This window comes from Enhydra lutris, unplaced genomic scaffold, assembly GCF_002288905.1.
Source record: "Enhydra lutris kenyoni isolate GAN:26980312 unplaced genomic scaffold, ASM228890v2 scaffoldscaffold79, whole genome shotgun sequence".
In the NCBI taxonomy this organism is placed as follows: Eukaryota; Metazoa; Chordata; class Mammalia; order Carnivora; family Mustelidae; genus Enhydra; species Enhydra lutris.
In genome coordinates this window covers 3,613,641-3,630,007 of record NW_019154163.1, presented here as the reverse complement: position 1 = coordinate 3,630,007, position 16,367 = coordinate 3,613,641, and the positions used below count along the sequence as shown (strand labels likewise).

The following is a 16,367-nucleotide window of genomic DNA, read 5'->3' as shown; positions in this document are numbered from 1 at the left end:
GATTGAATCAATAATCAAGTTTCCCAATGAAGAAAAGCCCAGCAAAATATATCTTCACTTGTGAGTTCATTTGATTCATTTTATTGTGATATTTATTTTATTGTGTTGGTCTGGAACTAAACCTGCAATATCCCTGAGGTATGCCTATAGTGTTTTTTATATACTAACAGCAAATTATCTGAAAAATAAATGAAGGAAACAATCCTATTTAGAATAGCTTTAAAAATAATAAAATATTTAGGAATAAGTTTAGCATAGGAGTTGAAATATTTCTACTCTGAAAACAAGTTCTTGATCAAATAAATCAAAGAAGACACAAATAAATGGAGGGATATCCTGTGTTCATAGATTGGATAACCAATGCCGTTAAAATATCAGTACTACCCAAAGTCATCTGTACATTCAGTACAAACTTCTCAAGATCTCAATGTGAGTTTTTAATGAAAAAAAAAAAAACTAAAATTTATATGGGACCATATAAAACCCAAAGTGACCAAAGTAAAAGTGGGAAAGAAGAAAAAAATATCGTATCACAACTCTGGATTTTAAGCTATACTTTATAGCTATAGTAATCAAAACAGTATGGTACTGTGGTGCCTGGGTGGCTAGTGGGTTAAGCCTTTGGCTCAGGTCATGATTTCAGGGTCCTGGGATTGAGCCCCACATTGGGCTTTCTGCTCAGTGGAGAGCCTGTTTCCCCCTCTCTCTCTGCCTGCCTCTCTGCCTACTTGTGATCTCTCTCTGTCAAATAAGTAAACAAAATCTTTAAAAAAAAACAGTATTTTACTGACATAAAACCAGACACACAGATCAATAGAACAAAACTAGGACTTCGAAAAGAAAACCACACATATTTGTCAACTAATTCTAAATATTGTTAATTAATATTTGACAAAGGAGCCAAAATACTATATGGAGAAAACAGTCTCTTTAATAGCAGTGCTGGGAAAAATGTGATATTCATGTGCAAAAGAATGAAATTAGATCCATTTCTTACACTACGCACAAAAATTGACTTGAAATGGATTAAGGGCTTAAATGTAAACCATCAATACAACCATAAATCTCCTAAAATAAAACATAAGAAAATTATTCTTGACATGGGTTTTAACACTGAATTTTTTTTTAATATGACACTCAAAGCACAATAAAAAAAATCGGTGGTACTACATTAAACTAAAATATTTCTGGATGGCAAAAGTAACAATAAAATGAAAAGACAACCTACAGAATTGAAAAAAAATTGCAAACCATATACTTAATAAGGGATTAATAACCAAAATACATAAAATAATTACTAACAAATGTAAATAATAATACCATAATAGTATCGGACTTTAAGACCTCACTTATGTCCATTGATAGATCATCTAAACAGAAAATCAACAAAGAAACCATGGCTTTGTATAATACACTGGGCCAGATAGATTTGGAAGATGTTTTCAGGACATTCTATCCTAAAAGAGCAGAGTACACATTCTTCTCAAGTGCACATGGAACATTCCCTAGAATACATCACATATTAGGTCACAAAACAGCCTTCACCAAATATGAATAAATGACCACAACATAATGAAACTAGCAGTCAACAACAAGAAAAACATCTATAAAGACCAAAAATACATGGAGGTTAAATAACACAGTACTAAACAATGAATGGGTCAACCATGAAATAAAAGAATAAATAAAGAATTACATGAAAACAACTGAAAATAAAATAATAAAGAATAGAGCAGATATACATTATATTGAAACTAAACATACAATAGAATAAATCAATGAAACTAGGAGCTGATTCTTTGAAAAAAATAAATAAATTGATAAACCCCTAATTGGACTTATCAAAAAAGACAAATGAGTCAAATAAAATCACAAATAAGAGAGAATAACAACTAACAGCAAATAAATACAATTATAATAGAATATTATAAGAGTTATCTGCCAACACACTGGACAACGTGGAAGAAACTGATAAATTCCTAGAAATATAGAAACTGCCAAAATGGAAACAGGAAGAATTAGAAAATTTAAGCAGACCAATTAGCAGCAAAGAAATTGAATCAGTAAAAAACAAAAACAAAAACAGACAAAAAACAAAAAATGAAAAACAAAACAAAACAAAACAAAAAACCTCCCAACAAAAAAAAAGACTAGGACTGGATGGCTTCACAGATTAATTCTACCAAATATTTAAGAAGAATCAATAATCATTCTTCTTGAACTATTCCAAAATACAGAAGAGGAAGGAAAACCAAAATTAATTCTATGAGGTCAGCATTATTCTCATACCAAAAACAGATAAAGACATGAAAGAAGAAAGAAAGAAAGAAAGAAAAAAAAAAAGAGAGACAATTACAGGCTTTTGGCTCCCTGAGCAGTACCACGGTAGTCCACAAAAAACAAACACCTTATGAAAGGCAGCAAAATGGGAGGCAAGAATAAAGTGGTTGATCCATTTTCTGAGAAAAATTGGTATGATGTGAAAGCATCACCTACATTCAATAAAAGATATATTGGGGGGAAAAAAACAGTCAAAAGAACTCAAGCAACCAAAATCACACCTGATGGCCTCAAGGGAATTCTTTTTGAAGTGAGCCTTACTGATCTACAGAATGATGAAATTACATTTAGAAAATTCAAGCTAATTACTGAGGATGTCCAGGGGAAAAACTGCCTGACTAATTTTCATGGCATGGATCTTACCTGTGACAAATGTACTTCATGGTAAAAAAATGGGAGATCATGATTGAAGCTTATGTTGATGTCAAGACTATCAGTGGCTATTTGTTTTGTCTAGTTTCTGTAGGTTTTACTGAAAAAGTATAACAATTAGATTTGGAAAACCTCTTATGCTCAGTACAAACAGGTCTACCAAATTTGGAAAAAGATGATGGAAATCATGACCTGAGAGGTGCAGACAAATGACTTGAAAGAAGTAGTCAATAAATTGATTCCAAACAGAATCAGAAAAGACATAGAAAGTGTTGCCAGCCTGTTTATCCACTCTGTGATGACTTTGTTAGAAAAATAAAATGTGGGGTGCCTAGGTGGCTCCATCAGTTAAGCCTCTGGCTCTTGATTTTGGCTCAGGTTATGATCTCAGGGTTATGAGATTGAGCCCCACATTGGGCTCAATGTCCACCTGGGAGTCTGTTTCTGTCTCTTTCCCTTTTTCTCTGCCCTTTCCCCTGCTCACACACTTTCTCTCTCTCTCTCAACAAACAAAGTGCAGCTTCTTGGTGAAGTTTGTAGTCTGGAAAAGCTACTGGGGATAAGACAAGTGCTAAAGTTGAAGGAGCTGATAAAATGAACCAATAATCCAAGGATCTATCTAAAGTTCAGACACTTAATGGTAACAAATAAAAATAAATCTTATTTGTAATATTTAAAGAGAGAGAGAATGACAGGCCAGTGTCCGTGCTGAACAGAAATGCAAAAAAAAACTCAACAAAATAGTAGCAAACCAAATCCAATGATACATTAAAAAATTCTTTCACTATAATCAAGTGGGATTTATTCCTTGGTTTGCAAGGGTGGTTCAACATTTGCAAATCAATCAACATGATATAGCATATCAATGAGAGAAAGGATAAGAACAAGATAATCATTTCAATAGATGCAGAAAAATATTTGACAAAGTACAGCATCCATTCATGATAAAAATCTCAAACAAGGCAGGTTTAGAGGGAACACACCTAAGCATAATAAGGGTCATATATGAAAACCCCACATTATCTTAATCGAGGAAAAACTGAGAGTTTTCCTTTAAGGTCAGGAACAAGACAAGGATGTCTATTCTCACCACTTTTATTCAACATAGTACTGGAAATCCTAGACACAGATAGCAGACATATATATATATATATATATAATCCAAATTGGTAAGGAAGAAATAAGACATTCACTATACGGAAATGACATGATACTATGTACAGAAAACTTAAACAATTCCACTAAAAAAAAGAAAAGAAACAAAATGCAATAACAAAAACAACCTGCCAAAACTGATAAACAAACTCAGTTGAATAACAGGATACAAAATCAATGTACAGAAATCTGTCGCATTTCTATACACTAACAATGAAATAGCTGAAAAAGAAATTAAGAAAACAGTCTCATTTATAATTTCACCCAAAAAAGTGAGATACCTAGGAATAAATCTAAAGAGGTGAAAGATCTGTACTCTGAAAACTATAAAACATTGATGAAAGAAATTAAAGATGACCCAAAAAATGAAAATAAATTTCATGTTCATGGATCAGAAGAACAAATATTGTTAAAATGTCTATATTACCAAAACAATCTACAAATTTAATGCAATCCCTATGAAATTATCAACAACATTTTTTTCACAGACCTACAAATATAATTCTGAAATTTATATGGAACCACAAATGACCCTAACAAGTAAAACAATCTTGGTGAAAGAAAGAAAAAAAAAAAAGTAAAGCTGAAGGCTTTACAGTTACAGAGCTGAAGTTATATTACAAAGCTATAGTGATCAAAATGTTATGGTACTGGGACAAAAAGAGACACATAAGTGAATGTGACAGAATAGAAAACCCAGGAATGAACCAACAACTACATTATCAATTAATATTCAACAATGCAGGAATAATATCCAATGGCAAAAGACAGTCTCTTCAACAAATGGTGTTAGAAGTGGACAACAGTATTCAAAACAATAAAACTGGACTATTTTCTTTTTTTTTTTAATAAGATTTATTTATTTATTTATTTGACAGACAGAGACCACAAGTAGGCAGAGAGGCAGGCAGAAAGACAGGGAAGCAGGCTCCCTGCTGAGCAGAGAGCCTGATGCGGGGCTCAATCCCAGGACCCTGAGACCATTACCTGAGCTGAAGGCAGAGGCTTAACCCACTGAGCCACCCAGGCGCCCCCAAACTGAGCTATTTTCTTACAGGATACACAGAAATAAATTCAGAATGGATTATATTAAGGAGGGAACATATTGCACGGAACTCTGCGTGTTATACACAAACAATGAAGCATGGAACGCTACATCAAAAACTAATGATATACTGCATGGTGACTAAAACAACATAAAAAAATTAAAAAGACCTAAATGTGAGATCTGAAACCATAACAATCCTAGAAGAGAACACAGGCAGTAACTTCTTTAACATGGGCCATAGCAACTTTTTTTCTAAATAGGTCCCATAGGGCAAGGGAAACAAATGCAAACATGAACCATAGGGACTTCAAAATAAAAAGCTTCTGCACGTGGAAGGAAAAAAATCAATAAAACTAACATGCAATATACAGAATGGGAGAACATATTTGAAAATGACATATCCGATAAGGGGTTATTATTTAAAATATATAAAGAACTTATCAAACTCAACACCCAAAAAACAAATCATCCAATTAAAAATTGGGCAGAAGACATGAACAGACATTTTTCCAAAGAAGACATACAGATGGCCAATGGGCTCATGAAAAGTTGTTCTTCACTTACCATCAGGGAAATTCAAATCAAACCTACAAGAAGATATCACTTCACACCTGTCAGAATGGCTAAAATCAACACATGAAGTAACTAGTGTTTGCCAGGATGTGGGGAAAAAAGGAACATTCCTGCACTGTTTGTGGGATGCAAAGTGTGGAGAACAGTATGGATGTTTCTCAAAAAAATTTAAAAAAGAACTACCCCATGATTCAGCTATTACACTACTGAGTATTTACCCAAAGAATACAAAAGCACTAATTCAAAGGACATGTGAACCCCTATGTTTATAGCAGCATTTACAATAGCCAAATTATGGAACCAAAGTCCAACAACTGATGAATAGATAAAGAAGATTTGGTATATATAAACAACAAAATATTACTCAGCCAAAAAGAGAATGAAATCTTGCCATGTGCAAAGATGTGGATTGAGCTAGAGGGTATTATACTAAGTAAAATAAGAGAGTCAGAGAACAACAAATACCATATGATTTCATTCATATGTGGAGTTTAAGAAACAAAACAGATTAACATAGAGAGAGTAACAAGAATAGAGAATCAATTAATAGTTACCAGAGGGGAGGCAGATGGGGGGATGGGTTAAACAGAAGGTGTGTATTAAGGAGTGCACTTGCCCTGATTAGCACTAGGTGATGTATGGGATTGTTGCATCACTATATTGTATACCTAAAACTAATATAACACTGTATGTTAACTAATGGAAATTAAAATAAACACTTAAAAAATACCAGGGGCATTCAGGATATGATTGCACAAACTAGCTATCCAGCTTGTACCATATAATATCTGAAAAAAATATTTGGAACTGAGACAAGTATATTCATCCCATATCATTCATTACTTAGCATGCAACAAATATCAACTGGTGACTGAATTATCTCTATTAGATGATGTATAAACTCCATTTACATATCAAAGCTTGAGAAGGTGGGTACCCAGGACCTTTTCTCCTGCTCTCTGAGTATCAAGCTGGATTTACAGGACTAAGGGCAAATTATGCAGTTCTGAGTAAAGGAGCCTGCTTCCTTCCTTTATGGCAAGGATTTTTTTCTTTTAATATTTTATTTATTTTTTTGAGAGAGAGAGAGAGAATGAGAGAGACAGAGAGAGAGAGAGCATGAGAAGGAGGGTCAGAGGGAGAAGCAGACTCCCTGCCGAGTCCCTGATGTGGGACTGAATCTCAGAACTCAGGATCATGACCTGAGCTGAAGGCAGTTGCTTAACCAACTAAGCCACTCGGGCGCCCCAATGGCAAGGATTTTCAACATATTTCCCTGGATGAGGTAGGAATGTTAGATAAGAGGTGTAATTGTGGGGCATTTGGATAAGTTAAAAGACTTTGAAGACACCTGAAACAGTCCAGGCTCACAATGTTTCTCAGTGTGGCTGGGTTTTAAGACTGGCCATGTGGTTCTTGACCCCTAGTCAAAGGGCTCAAAACATCATTGTAACATCAGGTACAACTTTCTATAAGCCTGATGGTCTCTAAGTTTATTTTCTTTTTTCTTTCTTCTTCAGTTTTTTAAGTCTAGTTAGTTAACAAACAGTGCATTATTGGTTTCAGGAGTAGTATTCAGTGATTCATCCCTTGCATAAAACACCTGGTGCTCAACGCAAGTGGCCTGCTTAATATGCATCAACCATCTACTTCATCCCCCTACACCACACCTCCCTCCATCAATACTCAGTTTGTTCTGTATCTTTGAGTTTCATGGTTTGTTTCCTTCTCTTTTTTTTTCTTTTCCCCTTCCCATATGTTCATCTGTATTGTTTCTTAAATTCCACATACAAGTGAAATCATATGGTATTTATTTTTCTTTGACTGACTTATTTCACTTAAATCATACACCCTAGCTTCATCTACATCATTGCAAATGGCAAGATTTCATTTTTTCTGATGGATGAGTAATAGTCCATTATGTATCTACACCATATTTTCTTTATCCATTCATCAGTAAATGGACATTGGGCTCTTTGCATAATTTGACTATTGTTGATAATGAACTTTGGGGAGAAGGTACCCTTTTGAATTTGTATTTTTGTACCCCTTGGGCAAATACCTAGTAGTGCAATTGATAGATCATAAGGTATTTCTATGATTGATTCATTCTTCTGATTCACCCATCCTCATGTTATGACATCCATTCAGGTTTGCATCTCAGTTATAGAATTTTTAATATTGGTTTGATTAGATTTTGGTTCTTTTATCTTTGCATTAAGGGGGTCTCTAGTGTTTTCTATGCTTTTATCAAGCCCAGCTAGTATCCTTATAATTGTTGTTTTAAGTTCTCATTCAGACATCTTACATATAACTGTATTAAATCCTTAACTGTTAATTCTACTTCCTGTTATTTTTGTAGTAAATTCCTCTCTCTTGTCATTTTATCCAGAAAAACAAAAACAAAAATAAAACAACAATGACAACAACAAAAAACACGAGATCCTGGGTGTGCTTTGGTCTGCTTGTGAAAAGAAACTGGATCCAAAAATATAAATAATAAAATAAAATTAAATTAAATTAAATATATAAACGATATTTATAAAAGTAAAAATTGAAAAAAGATAATAAAAAAGAATTAAAAATAAGAAAAATAAAGATTAATAAAAAATAAAAATAAATAAAAGAAAGCTCTATCCTATTTCTCCTAGAGCTGAAACTTTACAGCTCCTTCTGATCAGCGGATTTGGTGTATGGGAGGTGTTTGTGCTGGTTTTCTGGGGGGAGGGGGTCTGTTGCACTGATTCTCTAGTGGACTTGCCCTAGTAGAGATGCGCCTGCAGGGCACAGAGAGGGCCAGGCTTGGTGTATGGGGCTCTGGCCTCCACTAGGTGGCACTGTTTTACTCCCTGAAGACTTTCAGCGCTGATGGGTGGGGTAAAAACAGCTGTATCCCACTCTTTAGCCCCAGAGTCCTGAGTTTGCACCTGCCACTCTTCAGGAAGCCCTCAGGAGAGTAAACAATCACCCTCTTGTGCCCTCTGTTTGTGTCATATCCCTGTCTTCACCCTGACTGTGTCTGAGCTGTTTTATCTCAGTCATGAGATTAGGTTTCAAAACTCTAAATTTAAAGGACCACCAAGATGCAGACCCATACTGATCCTCTGGGGGAGGGTCTCACCATGCTTTTGCCATTTGCTGGCCTGTTCCAGGAAAGCAGTTGCATGACCACACAGTGCTTCTGAGTTTATGGCAAGGTGGAGCAGAGAGCTAGCACCCAGGCTTGCTGCCCGCAGCCAGAATCCCCACTTCTCTGTCTGGGAACAGTGCAGCACGTTGGTGCCACCCATTCTCCTTGTGACCTGGGAGGTCCTCAGATCACACTGCCCACTCCTGGGTCTCCACCCCCTTCCCCACCTGACGCACTCTAAGCCAAGTACCACCCTGGTGGTGGCAGACTTCTAAAACCTCAGGTTTTGCACTTTGCTGCTTATAATACCTTTCAGTAATCTCCATAAATAAGGGTCCTTCCCCTTCACAGCACCTACAGTTCTTATCCCCCAAAATGAACTCTCCACACCTCTTACCTTTCAGAAGGTGGTCACTTTTCTACTTGTAGACTTTTGGGTTTGTTCTCTCGGTCCTCAGGTTGAAGTCTTGGATGTTTGGATGATTTGATAATTATTTAGCTGTGTTTGAGAGATGAGGCAAGTTTTGGTCCAACTACTCCTCTGCCATCTTAATTCTGCCAAGTTTGTTTCCTTGTTGAAGTATTTCTTCCAGCTCTTCTTTTAACATCTGCATTTGATATTTCCAGTATTTTGATTTTGTTCCTTATTCCTTTTCTCAGTTTCTGCTTTGGTTCTCAGTTCTTTTTGTGGGTTTTCTGTTTTGTTTTTTATTTGACCTTCTCCTTCTTCTGATGTGAGATTTTTTTGGTAAAGTCTGTATATGTGCAGAACATCTTATTAGCATATTAACAATTACAATTTTATCCTGCTACTACTTTGTATCCTATGTTACATTTTTAATAAGAAAAAAAATCATCCAGTTTTATCACACTTCTTAGTTTAAAGAAAGAAATTGAAACTTCTCTGTACTACTTTTTTATACTATCTCAGAAACAAACAACCATGACATCTTTTTATTATATACTTTTCATTGTTTTCATAAACAAACCAAATCAAGGGTCTTATTTTGCATACCGAAGTCAGATACTTGGAGATTTTTAAATATGAAAAAAACCCTAAATTATTATGTAAATATTTACTTAATGTACGTCTTTGGCACATAGACTTATGCTTTTTTAACCTTATTGTCTCTTTTCTTTTATGGACATCCTTTCTTTTTTCCACTTTGCTTTAAAGATACTTCCTGTGGAAATGGAGTCTTATTGCTTTTTATAACATCTACTAAAATTCTTTACTAATTCAAGACTTTTTTACAAAAAAATCAAGATCTCAATTATTATTTTGAATGATTTCTTTCAACATTTTTAAAAAATATTTTATGTATTTATTTGACAGAGATCACAAGTAGGCTGAGAGGCAGGCAGAGAGAGAGAGGTGGAAGCAGGCTCCCCGCTGAGCAGATAGCCCAATGCGAGGCTCGATCCCAGGGCTCGATCCCAGGACCCTGGGATCATGACCTGAGCTGAAGGCAGAGGCTTTAACCCATTGAGCCACCCAGGCGCCCCTCTTTCAACATTTTAAAACAAAATGTGTTTATGTGTTTGGCATATTCTAAAATTCTAGGACTTGCTTTATAGGTAACTTCTAAACGAATGTTATTTTTCTTTATAAAAACCAATACATTGTGATACCTTTAAAATATATTTAAGTGAATTAATTAGATCATAAAATTCTTAGCCTTTACTTTCTTGCTCATAACTTCCATTTTCACATGTTCAAAGTTAACACATATTATTAATACTCTAGGATTTCTGGAGAATAACAAAATTGTAGTCATCTAATTCTTAAATAGCCTGACTGAATTAGTCCTGTGCTGTTTTCAGCCAATACAGTATCCTCTTCACTAGTGAAATTGTACAGGGACCCCACCTGAGTTATTTACTGCCCTCTCTTGGCTCTAAGCTATGATAACCATAATAAGATAGTATCTGCTGACATTAATGCAGATATTAAAAGGTGGCAAAGGCAGACAGAATCCAGAGATGTTCTCTGCTCAAGTTGGAAGTAATGTTTAGTATTTTTTTTTTATTTCAAATTACCAAAGTAAACATGCATGTATTGGATGATTGAATAGTCATTTTGTTTGTTTTCTATACTTTGGCAGTTGATTTATTTTTTATTTTATTTTTCTATATATGATTTCAAAGTCTGAGTATAGTTCATGCACAAAGTTACATTAGATTCAGGTGTACGACACAGTGATTCAACTTCTCTAAACGTTATGCTATGTTCACCACAAGTGTAGCTAACATTTGTCACCATACATAGCTATTACAATATCATTGATTAGATTCCCTATGCTGTGCCTTTTTTCCCCATGACTTATTCAGTCCATAACTGGAAACCTATATCTCCCACTCCCTTTTACTCATTTTGCCCAACTCCCAATCCTTCCCTCTGGCATCCGTCAGTTTGTCCTCTGTATTTATAGGTCTGAGTCTACTTTTTTGTGTGTTTATTCATTTATTCCATTTTGTTTTGTTTTAGATTCCACACTTGAATGAAATCAATGTTACTTGTCTTTCTCAGTGTGATTTATTTCATGTAACATAATAACCTCTAGGTACATCCATGTTGTCACAAATCGCAAAATTTCATCCTTTTATATGGCTGGGTAATATTCAAAACCACAATGGGATATCACCCTACATGTGTCAGAATGACTAAAATCAAAAATAAATAAACAGCAGATGTTGGGAAAGATGTGAAAAAAATAGGAACCCTTGTAGACTGTTGGTGCGAATATAAATTGGTATAGCTACTGTGGAAAACCGTATGGAAATTTCTCAAAAAATAAAAATAAATACAAACACCGTATCATCCAATAATTCCACTATTGGGTATTTACCCAAAGTAAATGAGAACTCTAATTGAGAGCTATGTACTGCTATGTATAGTGCAGCAACATTTACAATAGCCATGATATGGAAGCAACCTTTTAGTTTTGTTGACTGTTCCCTTTGCTGTGCAAAAGCTTTTTTACCCTGATGAATTCCCAATGGTTCATTTTTTATTTTATCTAATTTTCCCAAAACCATTTGAAGAGACTTTTTTTTCCATCTGATATTCTTTCCTGCTTTGTCAAAGATTAGTTGACCATGAAATATGATCTCTTTACTATAGGTTGCCTTTTATTTTTTATTATTTCTTTTGCTGTAGAGTTGTTTATTTATTTATTTGTTTGTTTAAGTTTATGTTTCTATTATTTATTTTTGCTTGCATGATTTTTCATATATCCAAAAAGCTATACTAAGGTCACTATCAAGGAGGTTTTTTGCAATGTTTTCTTCTAGGAGTTTTATGGTGTCAGGTCTTATATTTGATTTAATTCACTCTGGGTTGATTTTTTTTATAATCCAATATGAGATTATTTTTTAGTATTGTGCAAGTTAAGGGTTAAATTGTATTCCTTTGAATGTAGATACCCAGTTATGTTATTACATAGTACAGGACATCCTAGTCACAGAAAAGACAAAAAAACAAAAGCCATCCAAATTAGTAAGGAAGAAATAAAACTTTCACTCTTTGTAGATGACATGGTACTATATAGAAAACCTGATAGACTCCACAAAAAAGTGCTAGAATTGATAAACAAATACAGTTAAATTGCAGGATGCAAAATGCACGTACATAAAACTGTTCCATCTCTATACATCAATAATAAAGCAGCTGAAGGAGAAATTAGGGAAACAATCACAATTACAGTTCCATGAAAAAATAGTAAGTTTCACAGTAATAAACTTAACCAAAGAGTGAAAGAACTGTCCTCTGAAGACTATTTTAAAAACTGAAAAAAATAAATTGAAGAGAACACCAAAAACTGGAAAGACATATTCCATGCTCATGGATAGGAAGAACAAATATTATTAAAATGTATATACCATTAAAGTAATCTGCACATTTAATGCAATCCCTATCAGAATACCAACATTTTTCACAGAACTACAACAAAAAATCCTAAAGTTTGTATTAAACCATGAAAGATCCCTAATAGACAAAGCAATTTTGAAAAAGAGAAGCAAAACTGGAGGTATCCCAATCCCAGATTTTGAAGTTATAGTACTAAGCTGTAGTCATCAAGCCAGTGCAGTACTGGCAGGAAAACAGACACATAGATCAATGGAATAGACTAGAAAATCCAGAAGTGAGCCCACAATTATACGGTCAGTTAATGTTCAACAAAGCAGGAAATAATACCCAATAAGAATACCCAATAAAGGGGTGCCTGGGTGGCTCAGTGGATTAAGCTGCTGCCTTCGGCTCGGGTCATGATCTCGGGGTGCTGGGATCAAGCCCCGCATCTGCCTCAGCATCCCTGCTGAGCAGAGAGCCTGCTTCCCCCTCTTTCTCTGCCTGACTCTCTGCCTACTTGTGATCTCTCTCTCTGTCAAATAAATAAATAAAAAATCTAAAAAAAAAAAAAAAAAAGAATACCCAATAAAAAAAAAATAACGTGTCTTTCCCCAGTTGGGAAAACTGGACAGCAACATGCAAAAGAATAAAACTGGACCACTTACTTAAACCATGCATAAAAATAAATTAAAAATGGATTAAAGACCTAAATATTAGGCCTGAAACCTTAAAAATCTTAGAAAAGAAACATGTGGGACAACTTTCTTGACATTGGCTGTAGCACTTTTTTCCCCCCTGGATATGTCTCCTGAGGCAAGGGGGAAAAAAATCAAAAATAGCTATTGGATCTACATCAAAATAAAAAGCTTTTGTACAGTGAAAGAAATGATAAACAAAACTAACAGGCAATCTACAGAATGGGAGAAGATACTTACAAATGACATATGTGATAAAGTGTTAGTATCCAAAATATATCAAGAACATATATAATTCAACCCCCAAAAACAAATAATCCAATTAAAAATTGGCAAAAACATGAACAGACATTTCTGCAAAGAAGATATACTGATGGCAAATAGACACATGAAAAGATGTTCATCACCTACCATCAAGGAAATGCAGATCAAAACTACAATGACATATCATCTCACACCTGTCAAAATTGCTAAAATCAAAAACACAAGAAAGAGCAAGTTTTGGTGGGGATATAGAAGAAGAGGAGCCTCTTGAACTGTTGGTGGGAATGCAAACTGGTGGAGCTGCTGTGGCGAGCAGTATGAAAGTTGCTCAAAAGAATTAAAATAGAAGTATCCTTTGATCTAGCAATCATGCTTCTAAGTATATACATCTACATGCATACATACATGGAGAGAGAGAAAGAGAGAAAGAGAAGGAGAGGACTGAGATGTTATAGTTTTTCATTAACTTTTATCACAGAGTGTAGTAATACTAAGAGGTGCTGCCTTAAGAAAACTTCCACATTTCAGACTTACTCTTCTTTACCTCTGTGGTGGTACAGTAGTCCAGTAGTCCAATTTCCCCTTGATATTTAGGATCCAAGCCAGCATAGTAACTCTTCTTCTTTTTTTCCCCCTTGTTATATCAGAGGCATGAGGACCCCAAAGTGACCAGGTGAAAGTCTTAAATTGCGGTTCAGTAAAATCATTGTTTTGCCTCCTTATAGAATTCTCCCCTCTGAAACTAAGACCAGTAGTAGGCCAGTAGAGCATAAAGTTACAGAAACAGGAGGAACAGTTTTGATAATGGGCTACTGGAGGCAATAATCAGTAATGCCACTTCTATTTCCACTCCTTGATTTCTGGATTCATGAATCCTGGCTATGGGAGAAACAGCTCCATATATTGGACACTAATTCAGAGCATATATAGCTTTCTAGTGAACCCCATCCCAGCCCTGCAAGGTATTGCTACCTAACTGGTGCTATATCTGAATCTAAAAAGTTTTTCACTGTTCTTTCAAGCCAGTTGCTTCAGAATGGAAGACAATATGCCTAATGGATGAAAGAGTATATCTCCAGTAGGGGAATTTAGTATATTGTTTAGGCTCTAGAGTGTTTATTAAAATAAAGTTACCAGTACAATACTATCAAATACATTTGACCCTTGAACAATATGGGGGTTAGGGATGCTAACCTTTGGTGAATCCAAAAATCCTTCTGTAACTTTTAAGTTCCCCAAACCATAAGTACAAATAACCTACTGGTGAACAGGGGTCTTAGCTATAACATGTATTTTGTATGTTATATATAATATAAACTTTATCTTACAATAAAATAAGGAAGAAATAAGAAAATGTTATTAGGAAAATCATAATGGGAGTAAAATAAATTTACAGTACTGTATAGTATTTATCAATATTGGAAATGTACATTGTCTACAAGATAAATCATCTGTCAATACCTACATTGATATCAACTTAATAGAGAAAATGTAAATGTTTTATGTAGTACTAACAATAGACATAAAAAATGTAGGGATGGTGTGAAAAAGAAATTCATATTTTTCATCTTTATAATGACTTATACAGTTAAAGGATTATGGTTGCTTTATGATAGCTTACTTGATACAATTGCTACATGATAGTCTAGCCTAGACACCAGTGAATTAATCATTATAACATTTTTATAGCATATAGAATTACAAGCATATCCTTAATACACTATTGAAAATACTGTTACATTGAAAAAAACGCGTGTAATAACAGGTTGATATGCAGTTTCTCCAATTATGAGAGAGGCATACTATACGGAAACGTATTGTCATATAGTAGTTTTTGTTTGTGTGTCTTTGTTTTTTTGTTGGTTTTTGTTTCTTCTTTCAAGTTGTTCTTTAAATTCCAGTTAATAAACATGCAGTGTAATATTAGTTTCAGGTATAGGATTTAGTGATTCATCATTTACATACAACACCCAGTGCCCATCACAGGATGTTTCATACTTAATACCCATAACCACTCAACCCAGTAACCCCCCAACCTCCCCTCCAGCAACCCTGTGTTCTCTATAGATAAGAATCTGGTTTATGGTTTGTCTCTCTTTTTTCCCTCATGTTCATCTGTTTTGTTTCTTAATTTCCACATATGAGTGAAGTCATATGGTATTTGTCTTTCTCTGACTGACATTTTTTTGCATTGAATAATACACTCTAGGTCCACCCACAACATTGCAATGGCAAGATGTCATTCTTTTACAAGAAGAGTAATAGTCCATTATATATTTATATATACCACCTCTTCTTCATCCATTCATCAATCGGTGGATCTTTGGGCTCTTTCCATAGTTTAGCTATTGCTGATAATGCAGCTATGAACATCAAGATACAAGTAATCCTTTGAAGGAATATTTTTGTATCCTCTAGGTAAATACATAGTGCAATTGCTGGGTTGAAGGGTATTTCTATTTTTAACTTTTTGAGGAAACTTCATGCTGCTTTCCAGAGTGGCTGCACCCATTTGCATTTCCACCAACAGTGTAAGAGGGCTCCCATTTCTCTGCATCCTACCCAACACCTGTTGTTTCCTCTGTTGTTTATTTTAGGCATTCTCAAAGGTGTGAGGTTTCATCATGGTTTTGATTTGTATTTCCCTGATGATGAGTGATGTTGAGCATCTTTTCATATGTCTGTTAGCCATCTGACTATCTTCTTTGGAAAAATGCCTATTCATGTCTTCTGATCATTTCTTAACTGGAGTTGAGTTTGGTAAGTTCATTATAGGTTTTGCATACTAATGCTTTATTAGATACATGATTTTTAAATATCTTTTCCCATTCTGTAGGATGTCTTTCAGTTTTCTTGATTGTTACCTTCACTATGCAGAAGATTTTATCCTGATGAAGATTATCCTGATGAGGTCCTAATAGTTCATTTTTGCTTTTG

The 16,367-nt window shown here is 34.7% G+C and overlaps 1 pseudogene; it reads left to right on the top strand.

Moving 5' to 3' along the window:
• The first annotated feature begins 360 nt into the window (after positions 1-360).
• LOC111160902 lies at positions 361-9,106 on the top strand (annotated as a pseudogene).
• The last annotated feature ends 7,261 nt before the right edge of the window (positions 9,107-16,367 follow it).